Raw genomic sequence first — 13,743 nt, forward strand, 5'->3', positions numbered from 1 at the left:
AATGTGAGCCAAATCACTACGTAACCTGCTAAGCGCCTGAAACTACTAACAAACACCATAAACGCGCCAAATGCACACAAAGTAGACTTAAAACATATAAATAAATAGCCAATAATGATGTGGGTAATGGGTATAAATTAGTCACATCAAATCCCCCCACACTTAAGCATTGCTTGTCCTCAAGCAAATCCAATCTTAAAGAAAACATTCCTTGACAATCAAACTATCAAACAAATGACAGGTTTCAAAAAGAAGCAACACCAAGCATGTCAAATGACAATAAGGTGGGTGAAGCAGTTTTAATCTTAAATGAAAACTCGAAATGTTTGACAATACCTGAACAACCCGTAAGCCACGATAATCAACTAAGCATAAATGAAACAAACGATCCTACCAATATCATTCTACTCCAACAAACTTACATTTGGTGTTGAATATATGAAGAAACCCTCATAGCTTAGTCATGATGTATACTTTTTACCATAGGCTTGAACCAGGATCGTCACTTCACCATTATGGCGCAAGGATCGAGTACATCGTCAAAATAGGCATTAAGGATGGGTGTATAGTTAAGCTAAAACTAGTTATATGAATATGTTCGAATGGAATTTATGGATGAACGTTGATGATAATTGTGAAAAATGAAAAAGCATATAATGGATATGTTAAGTGTACAAACTAGTCTAATATGAATTCATACCATTGATTGTCATCAAACCACAAACCCAAACTAGCCAAGCAAAACCCGACACACTGTGGTGTATCACTTCAAACAACCAAATCCTCCAAAATAATACAACAAACTTCCTAGACATTTGGAAATGAGAAATATTTACTAGTAGCCGGGGTAGGTTTTTTTTTTTTTTTTTTTTTAATAAAATAAACCTAAATAAATATCATTTTTACTCTACTAGTAAATAACCTCTTACAATGATAACATGTCTATAACTCTTCACTTTCTTTGTTTGAACAACCCAAAATAATCTTCAATAACTTAACCCGTTCACGTATCCTCATAGACAAGAATATTTCACAAATCAACCCATGAAACTCTCCCAAACATCCAAACAACCATGACAATCAACGGCCCCCCAGACTATGGGTATAGTGAGGTTTAATTTACAAGTATGAATGGGAATTTACAGTGAAGTTGTTAAGTTATAAGGATATGTGAATGTACAAGGAAAGGTGAAAAAGTTGTATGTATAATTGTATAAGGTTGTATAAGGGTATGGGTATACAAAAGAAAATTTGAAAGAAAGAAAGAAAGATGTGTAATCAAACCTAAATGCCAATTCGTCATCCAATGTACTCATCACGATCACCAGGCCAAGTTCTAGAATCAACACATCATCTGCACACTCTTATCAATAGAAAAACCCGGAAATGGCTTAGAAATACCTCAAACACGCACATCCTAGTGCAAGGCATCAAAAATAATTACCCTTACTCCCGAATAAATCCAAGAGCCTAAGAGAGGGACGTATTTACGAGGCAAACAAACCAAAACCATCATCTGGAAAACTATATATGAAATGATGAAATCTCACATTTGGGTGTTTTGGATATACATGAGTATGCAAGTAATGATATCAATCCCAAAGGACTAGCCAAATAACCGTTCAGGACACACTTCGCCAATTAAAAATTTGTCAAGGAAACAGTTTGTAGTAAAATTGCTTAATAAGTAATCAATTAAATGTCAAAAGCAATTTACCACAAGGACAAGTTCAACTCAAGTTTAAAAATCAATATCAGCTTCTATTATCTCGCCAAATTGATAATACCAGTTTCAAACATGCACATCACAGTTAAGAGTTCAAAAGAGAAACTCAGACCCCTAGATAGAATCCAAAGGCCTATGAGAGGGACATATCAACAAAACCGATAGGAATCTCAATGACAAAACAACAAAAGTGATATACCCGGTAGCTTAAACCTATTTGCCACCCCCCCACACTTAAGATGGACAATGCCCTCAATGTCCATATTCGGTCACAAAAGGAAATAGGGGTAAGCGAAAGCGAAATAAAAATAAAAAATAAAAAATAAAAGCACATACCGGAATAAGGACACATTTCGTGTTGAAACAAGTTATCGACCCCGTATAGCAAATGGCACTTCCGAAATAGGAAGGACACGTTGGTGAGCGGGATAAACAACTTGTGCCAAAACGGAATGTGCGAAAGTCGAATACATCAAACAAACCAAACACAATGCGGCGCTGAACTTACTGCCAGCATATGCAGGTCATCACACAATCAACAATTAAAGGGTTCCCCCCACACTTGGCGAAACTACAACCATCCATACCTGCTGCATAAACCATCAATAATGAAGTCATAATAATACGCCCATAACAACCTATTGTATTTGCAACCAACATACAATCCTAAGAAAAGAAAAGAAACGAAAACAAGTTCAATGTCTCATCACCCCGTAGGGTGGATACTACAGAAATAAAGAGGAAAGGGAGAAATAGTGTCAAGTACATTCATCTAAAATACCAACATGAAGGAATACCAATTAACCATCACATGACCCCATCCCACGAATCCGGACGGAAGTCATCGCACGCTAGCATCATCAATCATAATGGCCGGGACTCGTGAAACTGGGCGGTGCAAAAAGATCTGTCACCCAGTTGCGGTCCTCTTCCTGTCCCAATCCACTACCTCCATAACCTGTAGCCGGCTGATCACCAACATGTCCAGAACCAGTAGCAGCATCAGCAACTCCCGAACCAGTACCTGCAAAGAAAGAAGGCATAGAAGTAGAAATGCCACCATCCCCACCCGTGTAACGCCCAAACTGGACCGGCCCCCTAGGAGAGCCTCCCAAATCATGGGGCTGAGAAAAGAAATCCATCTGAGCAGGGGTAGAAAAATAAGATCCGCCATCCTGTCTATAAGGTGGCACACGGACGGGTGGTGGGTCAAAAACAGGAATCTCCGCTGGTGGCACATACTGTCTCCCCTCGAACTGGGTCTGCCACATCGGCTGATAATATCCAAGTGTATAGTCAATGCGGGCATTCTGGGAACCCAACCATGAGACCTCCATATCCATACGGCGCTGATAATCTACAAAAGCTCGAGCACTAGACTGCTGACCCTCGTATATGTCCTGCAACTGCGTGGTCAAAGATGTCAAATCAATATCAGTATGGCCACGCCTCCTCGGTAGCTGGGGCGGTGGCTGAGGCTGAGGCTCCTGCGGAGCATCTTCCATATCCTCATCATCCTCGTCCTCCGATGGCGGTGATCCGATCTCTCCTACATCGTCAGCCAATCTATCAGGAATATTTCCTTCCTTCTTCCTGAGAATCCTCGCCCTAAGCAAATCCTGGCGAGTAAACTCAACCTGATACACAGGAATGGACAAATAAGTCTGACAATCCTTCGAATCGAAAATCCCCATATACTTGTAGATCCGAGTAATAAAATGCTCCAACACAAGATCGGAATCCGAATGATTACACATCCGATCCAACAAAACCATAGGGGGAAGAGCAAACTTCCGGGGAGAACCTTCCGTGAACAACTTCATCAACCATAAATCTAACATGTACGCCTTATCCCAATGGGACGACCTCTGAATGAATGAGGTCACCAAGATCCGATGCAACAAGCGCAGTCTTACACTTTGAATCTTATTCACACTAACATAACCTCCCGAAACCCATTGATCACCACCCGAGATCCGAGACCAATACGCCGGAATAGACTCACCATCTTCCAAATCCGCTTTGACACGATACCCCTTCCTCAACAATTCTCTAAAAGCTGGGGTACCAAGCTCCTGCATAGTATACATTCCCACATATGCTCCAAATTCGGCTATTGAAGCCCTCCTTTGAACTCCCCCACACATAAACATAACGATCCTTTCCTCGAAAATATCTCTCACTTTACTTAACTCCTTAGTCAATCTCAACGTGGAATAAAACTCCAAGCAAAGTTCCCGATAAATCGGCTCGCGATTCAAGAAAACGTTATCCCAAATATTACAGTTGACAACTCTATTGCTCACTCGCATTCCAAGCGAAAACCACTCCTTAAAGTCATCCGCAAGCCCAAAGTACTGAATGTAAAATTGAGGCAAAAACTTTGGTGGGCATACCTTGTGCCTAAAGATCTTGTACAACTTGTTCAAATAATTGTTCTTGTGGGGCTGAGGTATCTGCTCGAAATTCAAGTATGCATGCCTTTCATTTATCTCATCAAAACAAAGCAAAGCCGGCGTTTGAACTTGCTTTCGAGATCTCTTAGGAGCGGGACGGCTCCCTTGACCTTCTTGAGCTTGACAGCGTTCTTCGGCGGTCTGAAAATATACCAATTAAACAAAGAAACATAAGAGAAGTGCAACGCAAGACCATATTTCAACAAAACCATAAACTGAAAATTACGAACAATTTCATCCCACTGCGGCGCAGTGGGCTCACATCGCCCCTCACTGCGGCGCAGTGGGGTCTAAAATATGTGCAAGAAAAGAAAACAACCACTGCGGCGCAGTGGTTTGTGCACACCCGACACTGCGGCGCAGTGGTGTGGATGTTCAGGGCAAATTCGACATTCAAACGACACAAAATCAATTTTTCCCGGGTAATCTATTATCCTTACAATATCATTAATCCTTTGCCAAAACACTTATTCAGTTAGTAAACCTCCCCCACACTTGTTTATCAAAAATCCCCAAACTTTCAAAACCCTAGTCTCTAATTTAAAATCAAATCTGGAACAACAAGTGGTTTCAAAGAGAGATTAAACATCCATTGGCTTTACTGACATCAAACTATCCAAAACATCAATCAAATTTACAATCACAAAGCTAAAACTTAAAAAACGAAAATTAAAGAAAAGAAAAAGAAAAGTCAAGAAATCTTACCTCTCTTGCCATGATAGATGAGAATGTATGATAATCTAAGAGATGAAGAATCAAACTAGCAAATTTGAGGGTGGATTAGAGGGGTTTTCGGAGGCTTGTAAGGAATTTACTGTAGACCCGATCGGTTCTTTTGTTTGAGAGAAAAGGGAAGCTTTGAATTGTGTGGTGAAAAAAACTTATCCTCTTTCCTTACTTTATTACCCAACCCTTTGACCAGTCAAACATGCCCACTGCGGCGCAGTGGGCTTCGTGTAACACCCCGACTACGGCGGAAACACGAGATGCCACAGAACGACATGGTACAAAAGATTAAATGGAAAACATCTTAATTAAAGTCTTAAAACCATTCCAAATTAAACGATTACATAGTTCAAAGTAAAGTGTTAAAAATCATAACATAAGTCCAAATCCGAATAAAAGATAAACTTGTTTGCATTACAAGTCTTCGTTCACCATGCAAACACCAAGTCCAAAAGCGGTCCATAAGCAAACCTACTGCTCTAAACCTGAAAAGCATGGAGAAAAAGTGTCAACTACGAGAGTTGAGTGAGTTCATAGGTTTTTAACTAATACAATAAGCATATATACACATCATCACAAAATAAATTAGGAATCACCAACTTCCATGAACATTTCCAATTCATCCTTTGATAATCGTTCGTTCAACTCAATTTTAACCCATATAAATAAATCCTTGTCATATGACCACAAGGGTCTACTTCCATTATCTTAGATGAGTATAGATTTGAGCCACTACTACTACCATTTTATTCAAGTCCGATTACAATTCAATAATTCATTTCATAGCACAAGCTGTCAATCAAGTGCCGTAATAATAATAACAATGATGATAATGGGTCGTGCCATGGAGACGCCCGATTATCTTAAGGTAGTTAGAACACCCGGGGGCCAGACTAGAAGTGGAGGTTGTCACGAAGGCAACCAACCTTCCAACGGTACGCTTTGGGTGGGCGGACGAAACCTAGTTGCGCAACTAACTAACTACAGGCCTCCACTTTCGGAGTAAATAGTAGTATACCGAACGCCGCGGTTTGACAGAACTCAAGCTCATCACATAAATCCTTTATTTTCATGAACATACGAAACAATTTTATTTCATACTCATATATCAAGAATCATTTCATATAACAACTCTCTTTCAAGAAACATTGCATATATAGAAAGTAGTTTCATTTATCATGTTTTTCACCCCGAAAGTAAAACACATAAAAGAGTTTGAAAGGGGGCTATGACTCACTTGATTTGAGAGTAATGGGGACTGATCAAATACGAGATGTGTGCCTAGTGATGTCGTTCCCCAAGCAAGCCTAAACCATGGCATTCAAATATACACAACGTAAGTGCGTGTTACATGAACTAGTGAACTAGATCATGAGATTTATGCTAGTAGGCTTGCCTATCTTTGGTTGTTACTTAATTATGGAATCAAAGTGTATTATGATGTTCAAGATGTTTGGTTAAATTGGAATTGATGGTAAGAGTAGTTTTTGCGTTAAGCGTTTTTGCGCGTTTGTTGGAATTTCGGTGATTCGGCTTTGATTCGCGGGATTTCTTTTGCACACTTTGCTTGTACTATTATTTGATATTGGTACAGTAGTATTTTGATTTTAAAATATATTTTCTGATTTATATTAATTTCCTTGATTTATTATTATTAATTAATTATTTCTTCCATTTATTCATTAATTAATTAAATAATTCCTTATAATTATTCTTAGGTTCTTAAATTACCTTTAAAATTATAGATAATTATATTTTGATTATCTACTGAGTATTATGCTTTTAAACTTGTAATATTATTTATTTATTTATTTATTTAAGCTTTATTACTTATTTATTTAATAATAGTGATTAATTAGTGATTTTAACTTAATTAGTTATTCTTAGATTATGTAAAACTTGGTTCTTTCCTTGAAATTACTTTTCTCCAGTAGGTTTAAGTTATTTTAATCCTATTTATGTGATTTTGTCAAAGTTCATGATTTATATAATTTATTATTGATTTATTTATTCTTTAAAATCCCTTTTAAATTCACTAAATTATAAAAACACTTAGAAATCATCACAAGTGTTTTTGTCTAAAATCCCAGGCCCTTTTTAGGCAAATTTTATCAATAAAAATTTGTAACCATCCAATCTCTCTTGTGTTCTTATAATTTTGAGGACTTTTAAATATAAAATCGTTTACCGAAATAGTGATTTTTGCCTCATTTCTCAACCAATTTAAATGCTTCAAAAGGGATTTTTGTTCTTATTTCATTTTGTCCAGAATGTCCATCATATTTGATGACCTAAGTCGTGATTGTGGTGGTGGTGTGCTATGTGCAATTTTGTGCTTTCGGTTGGTGATTATTTGACCCGAAAAGACTATTTTTGAGCTTATTCTTGCCATGCATCAAATGACTTGAGTTTTATACTTTTAATATGTCATATTTCCAGTATGTTCATCACATTTTCATGGTCATATAGTTATGGTGCATGTGTGTGCTCAAAATGCATTTTAACAAGTTTTCGGTTTTCGATTTCAAGCCTATTTTGCCTTGTTTGGTTCCATAATCATATTTTTGTTATTACCATAATTTTTCCAGAATATTAACTTTGATTTTAACACATTTTTCACTTATGACAAGCCTAGCTTCATCTCATAATCCAAACAATAATCCAACCTTCTTAAATCTAGCATATATGCACTTAAATCAATACTTTTTAACATAAAGATTTAACTATCAAAAATCCATCAACATAAAATATATTTTTCATGAAATATTCCAGAAATATATACAAATATTTATACATCATGTTCATCTTTTTATAAAAAGTTACTTTACAATCTATCAACACATATCCACCTTTTTGATGCTAGCTTTTATAGATCCAATACTTTATCAATAAAATCTATATTTTTATAAATATTTCCAGAAATATTACTTTCATAATATGCATGAATATAGCCATCTTTCAAAGGAAAAATCACATCAAAGACTATTAACTTATATCCACACTTTCGGGTCTTAAACTAGTTGAATCCTTGGATCTTTCTTCATGGATTCAACATGCATGAGCATGGAAAGAAAGATCCTATCAACTTTGCCCTCATCAAGTGTATATTCAAAAGAAAACATGAAGGAAACACAATCTTTTGTTAAAACCTTTTTAATATGAACAAGAATAAGATTAATCTAATAAAGAGATGAAGATATATACCCTTGTTGCACACGTTTTGTTGATGAGAAATGGCAGAAATTTCGTGGCCTAATGATGCTCCAACAACCCTTATTTCAACCTTAATATAACCCTTAAACCTTGCTTACTATATCCCTTTTATAATCTAGCCTAAAACCCTTATTATGAATATGTTTTAATTGATTTTTGGTTATGTTTTTCTCCTTGATTTGGTGTTGGCCGAAAATCTTCAGAAGAAAAGAGAAAAGAAGAGTTTCTTGAGTGGAGAGAAAATTGTGTGTGAAGTGTGTGTGAAAAATGGGGGTTTCAAGAATGATTAAATGAAAAGTAAATTTTTGAAATGAGAAAGTGTGAGGGTGTGTGTGTGTGGCCGGTCTAAGAGGGGGGGAAAAGGAAGAGTCTCTCATTTTTTTTTTTTATAAAAATGTTGTGTAAGTACATATATGTGTATGCATTTGTCTTCTATGAGTCATATGTACTAAGTTGTACATATAGGTTAGTTAGTTGTGTCCTAGTATATACAAATATGCATGTGTCGTGTATGTGTGTATGTGTACATACATTTGCATTCCCAAAATTATTACTTTATCCCTTTAGTTGTATTCTTGCATTCATTTTAGATATTTATATTTACACTTATCTATATTCAAGTATTTTTTGTACATAGGAATTCATAATTATAAATTTTAGGCTGGTTGTTATATTTTTGATTTGTTGGGCTTTCCATAGGAATTTTGATTGGTATCTAAATTTGCGAGTCTTAAGTTATTATTATCGTATCGATTGATCACCTCTAAAAATTTTTGTTCCGAGGTATTTTCATTAGGAAATTCTTATACATATCATTAGCATTAGATTACTAATTTGGGGCATTACCTACTAGCTTCAAGTATAACTATGGCTTGCGGGAACGTAGACAACCTAACTAGCACATATATAATATTAAAAGTACGGTTGTTACACTTCGGCCATCACCCACTGCGGCGCAGTGGGTCACAAAGTGCTTCGGACACAAAAGGTGGGGACTGCGACGCAGTGACCCCGTTCACACCCTCACTGCGGCGCAGTGAGGGTTTTGGCAAAAATCCCATTACGATTAGTATGGCTGCGGCGCAGTGGCCTAGTTACCTTGACCACTGCGGCGCAACCAAATTTTACTGTTCCGAAACCAACCTTGTTACATACAAAAATTTTTCTAACTTACTTACCTTTATCAGTTCCACCTCAAATTTTGCACCTGCACTTTTCTTGACAAAACTAGTTAAACTAACTAACAAATTGAAAATGAAACAAAGTCAAACACGGGTTGCCTCCCGAGAAGCGCTTAATTTATTTACGAGTCTAGAGCTAGACTCGACCAACTTCTAAGTTTCCGATTCAAAAATGGGAACCTCCTCAATCGTCCCTTCCTCCCGTTCTTCTTCCACATACAATTTCAAACGATGACCATTCACAATAAAAGATCCATTCCCATCTCTTTTAAACAATTCAACATAACCGGATGGGTACACATGTTTAATCACAAAAGGACCTATCCACCTAGAAGTCAATTTAGGTTGTTTAATTTTAAACTTTGACAAAAACAACAACACTTTTGCACCAACCTTAAATTCCTTCCTACGGATCCTTTTGTCATGATAAATTTTGGTCTTTTCTTTGTAAAGTCGGGAATTTTCATAAGCTCCCAATCTAAGCTCATCGAGCTCATGGAGTTGCAACAACCTAAGTTCACTGGCCTCCATCATGTCCAGATTCAAATTTCGCAAAGCCCAATACGCCTTATGCTCTAATTCAATCGGTAAATGACAATTCTTACCGTAGAGCAACTTATATGGCGTCGTGCCAATAGGCGTCTTAAAAGCGGTCCTAAACGCCCACAAGGCGTCATCTAACTTTTTTAACCAAACCTTGGGGTTATCCCCAACCGTTTTTTCCAAAATTCTTTTCAAAGCCCTGTTGGTGTTCTCCACTTGACCACTGGTCTGTGGGTGATAAGAAGTTGAGAAGTAATGATGAACACCATAACGTTTAAGAACCTTATCTAATTGATGATTAGCAAAATGCGTCCCACGATCGCTAATTAAGGCTCTAGGGCAACCAAACCTACTGAACAACTGTTTTAAAAAATCTATGACTACCCGCGCATCGTTTGTAGGTAAAGCCTTGGCTTCAGCCCACTTAGACACGTAGTCAACAGCAACTAGGATGTACTGGGATTTGTTAGACGGTGGGAATGGTCCCATGAAGTCTATGCCCCAAATATCGAAAACTTCACATACCTGAATCCCTTGCTGTGGCATTTCATCCCTTTTTGTTATGCTTCCTTGGCGTTGGCAAATGTCACAAGTTTCAACCAATGTTTGGGCTTCTTTGAAAATCGTCGGCCAATAGAAACCTGCATCAAAAACCTTTCTACCTGTGACTGACGGACCATAGTGGCCTCCAGTTGGCCCGTAATGGCAAGCATCCAAAATCTCTCTAGTCTCAGCTCCTGCAACGCATCTCCTGACCATACCATCTGCACAAATTCTAAACAGATATGGGTTATCCCAGTAATAATGCCTAGTGTCCGATATGAGCTTCCTTTTCTGTTGACCCGAAAAATCATTTGGTATTTCACCTGCAACCAAATAATTAGCAATATCAGCAAACCAAGGGGCTTCATCGGAACTAGAAATCACATTCAAATATTCATCGGGAAAGTGATCCTTAATCTCCCCATCTTGAAGCTCCTCCCGGTCCGGTCTTCTAACCGGCTCAAATGATCGGCAGCTAGGTTCTCGGCACCTTTCTTATCCTTGATTTCGATATCAAATTCTTGCAACAACAGAACCCATCGAATCAATCTAGGCTTTGCATCTTGCTTAGAAAACAAATACTTCAAAGCAGAGTGGTCAGTGAAAACAACAGTTTTACTTAGTACAAGATATGACCGAAACTTATCAAATGCAAAGACTACCGCTAGTAACTCCTTCTCTGTAGTGGTGTAGTTTTGCTGGGCGGGATTCAAGGTTTTACTAGCATAGTAAATCGGCTTGAAATGCTTATCATCCCTTTGCCCTAGCACAGCTCCAACCGCATAGTCACTAGCGTCACACATCAGCTCAAACGGTAAATTCCAATCCGGTCCAACCATAATAGGAGAATTGGTCAACTTATCCTTCAACACCTGAAAAGCACTCAAACAAGATTCATCAAAAACAAAAGGGACGTCCTTCTCCAATAAGTGGGTCATCGGACGAGTAATCTTAGAGAAATCTTTAATGAATCTCCGGTAGAAACCGGCATGGCCAAGGAAACTACGTACCCCTTTCACATTTGAAGGTGGGGGTAACTTGGCTATCACATCAATCTTAGCCCTATCCACTTCTATTCCGGCCCTCGACACCTTATGACCTAGAACGATTCCCTCGGTCACCATGAAGTGACACTTCTCCCAATTCAAAACGAGACGAGCCTTTTCACACCTAGTCAACATCTTATCTAGGTTATGCAAACAAGACCTAAAGGAATCCCCGAAAACCGAGAAATCATCCATGAAAACCTCCATTGAGGTTTCAAGCATGTCCTGGAAAATAGCGATCATGCACCTTTGGAAGGTGCCCGGGGCATTACACAAACCAAACGGCATTCGCCGGTAAGCAAAGGTGCCAAATGGGCATGTGAAAGTGGTCTTTTCTTGGTCTTTCGGGTCGATGGGTATTTGAAAATACCCGGAGAACCCATCCAAGAAACAAAAATATGCATTTCCGACAAGTCTTTCCAACATTTGATCAATAAAAGGGAGGGGAAAATGATCCTTACGGGTGGCATCATTCAATTTACGGTAATCTATGCAAACCCGCCAACCCGTGACAGTCCTAGTGGCCAAAAGTTCATTATTTTCATTTTCAATGACCGTCATGCCCCTTTTTTGGGAACACAGTGGACGGGACTTACCCAAGAACTATCAGCTATCGGGAAAATGATCCCCGCATCTAAAAGCTTAATCACTTCCTTCTTAACCACCTCCTTCATATTCGGGTTAAGCCTCCTTTGTCTCTGTACAACGGGCTTAGCATCATCAACAAAATCTATCTTATGCATGCAAAATTCAGGACTAATACCTGGAATGTCGGTGGTTTTCCAAGCAAAAGCCCGCTTATGAGCTCTAAGCACGGCTAAAAGAAGATTCTTCTCGTCACTCGAAAGTGCGGACGAGATGACAACGGGTAAAGAGGATTTACCTGCCAAGTAAGCATACTCCAAGTGGGCAGGCAATGGCTTGAGCTCCAAATCAGTAGGGGGTACATCAACCGAGTTTGGCACCCTTGAGCTCCCATCAGCGACAACTTTTTCAAAACTCTCATTTTCTGGAGGTGTCTCATCCATATCAAGCGCCATCACCTCTGCAAACAAGTCATCATCATCAATGTCCCCAACTCCCAAGCAAACAAGCTCCTCATCAACTTCTGTCTCCATGAACTCCCGAAACTCCTGGTCCAAAGCATCATCGATGACGTCAATCCTGAAACAAGATTCATCAGTTGAGTAAGAATGCTTAATCGATCGTTCAACATTAAACACTATTCGATCTGTACCCACACCCAATGAAATTTCCTTATCCTTCACCCGGATGATAGCATCCGCGGTGTTAAGGAATGGTCTACCTAAAATCAAGGGTACCTTAGTGTCTTCTTCCATTTCCAGGATCACAAAATCAACAAGAAAGACTATATGACCTACTTGGACAGTCATATTCTCAGCAATTCCAATGGGATACTGAAAAGAGTGGTCAGCTAGTCTTATACTCATACGAGTGGGTCTCAAAATACCGGAAGCCAACTTACTCCAAACCGAGTAAGGCATCAAATTAATACTTGCACCTAAATCTGCTAACGCCTTACAAGTCAAAGTACGAATGGAACAAGTTATAAGAAAACTCCCTGGATCCTCAAGCTTAGGCGGAATCTGTTGATTCTGCAAGATGGCAGAACACTCAGCATTAAGATATGTCGCCTTCACCTCATCTATCTTTCCCTTGTCTGTAACGAGTTCCTTGATAAACTTCGCATAGTTGGGCATTCCCTGTATCAAATCAACTAAAGGCACATTAATATGAACATTTTAATCATGTTAACAAATTTATCATATTGTTCCTTTAATTTGGCCTTCCTGAACCGCTGTGGAAATGGAACCTTAGGCTTATATGGCTTAGCCTCGGGTGTCACCGCCGGTTCCGGTTGGGTAATCGAAGTCTTCACAGTCGGTTAATCTTCCATCACAATCTCCTCGTTCACATCTTCAGCTTCTTCATTTCCTGTATCCTGCACATCTGAGACAACAACATTAGGATTAGGAGGAGGAGCATAGGATCTACCTGTACGAGTAGTAATGGCCTTCGCTTGCTCCTGACGAACAGGTGGTGGAGTGTACTTCTGATTACTGCTAGATCCTTGATTTTGTTTTGGATTCTGCTGAGTATTACTAGGCAAAGACCCTTGGGGCCTAGTTAGAGCAGCCATCCTACTTTCAAGATCCTTGAAGTTAATATCTTGATTCTTGGCATTCATCTCCACCTTGCCATTAATCCTGTCTATCCTCTCACTCAACTCCCTAGTATCCTCCCTTATGTTCTGTATACTTGTATTCGTCTCGATCTGATTACTCATC

Source organism: Erigeron canadensis, chromosome 1 (assembly GCF_010389155.1).
Source record: "Erigeron canadensis isolate Cc75 chromosome 1, C_canadensis_v1, whole genome shotgun sequence".
NCBI lineage: Eukaryota > Viridiplantae > Streptophyta > Magnoliopsida > Asterales > Asteraceae > Erigeron > Erigeron canadensis.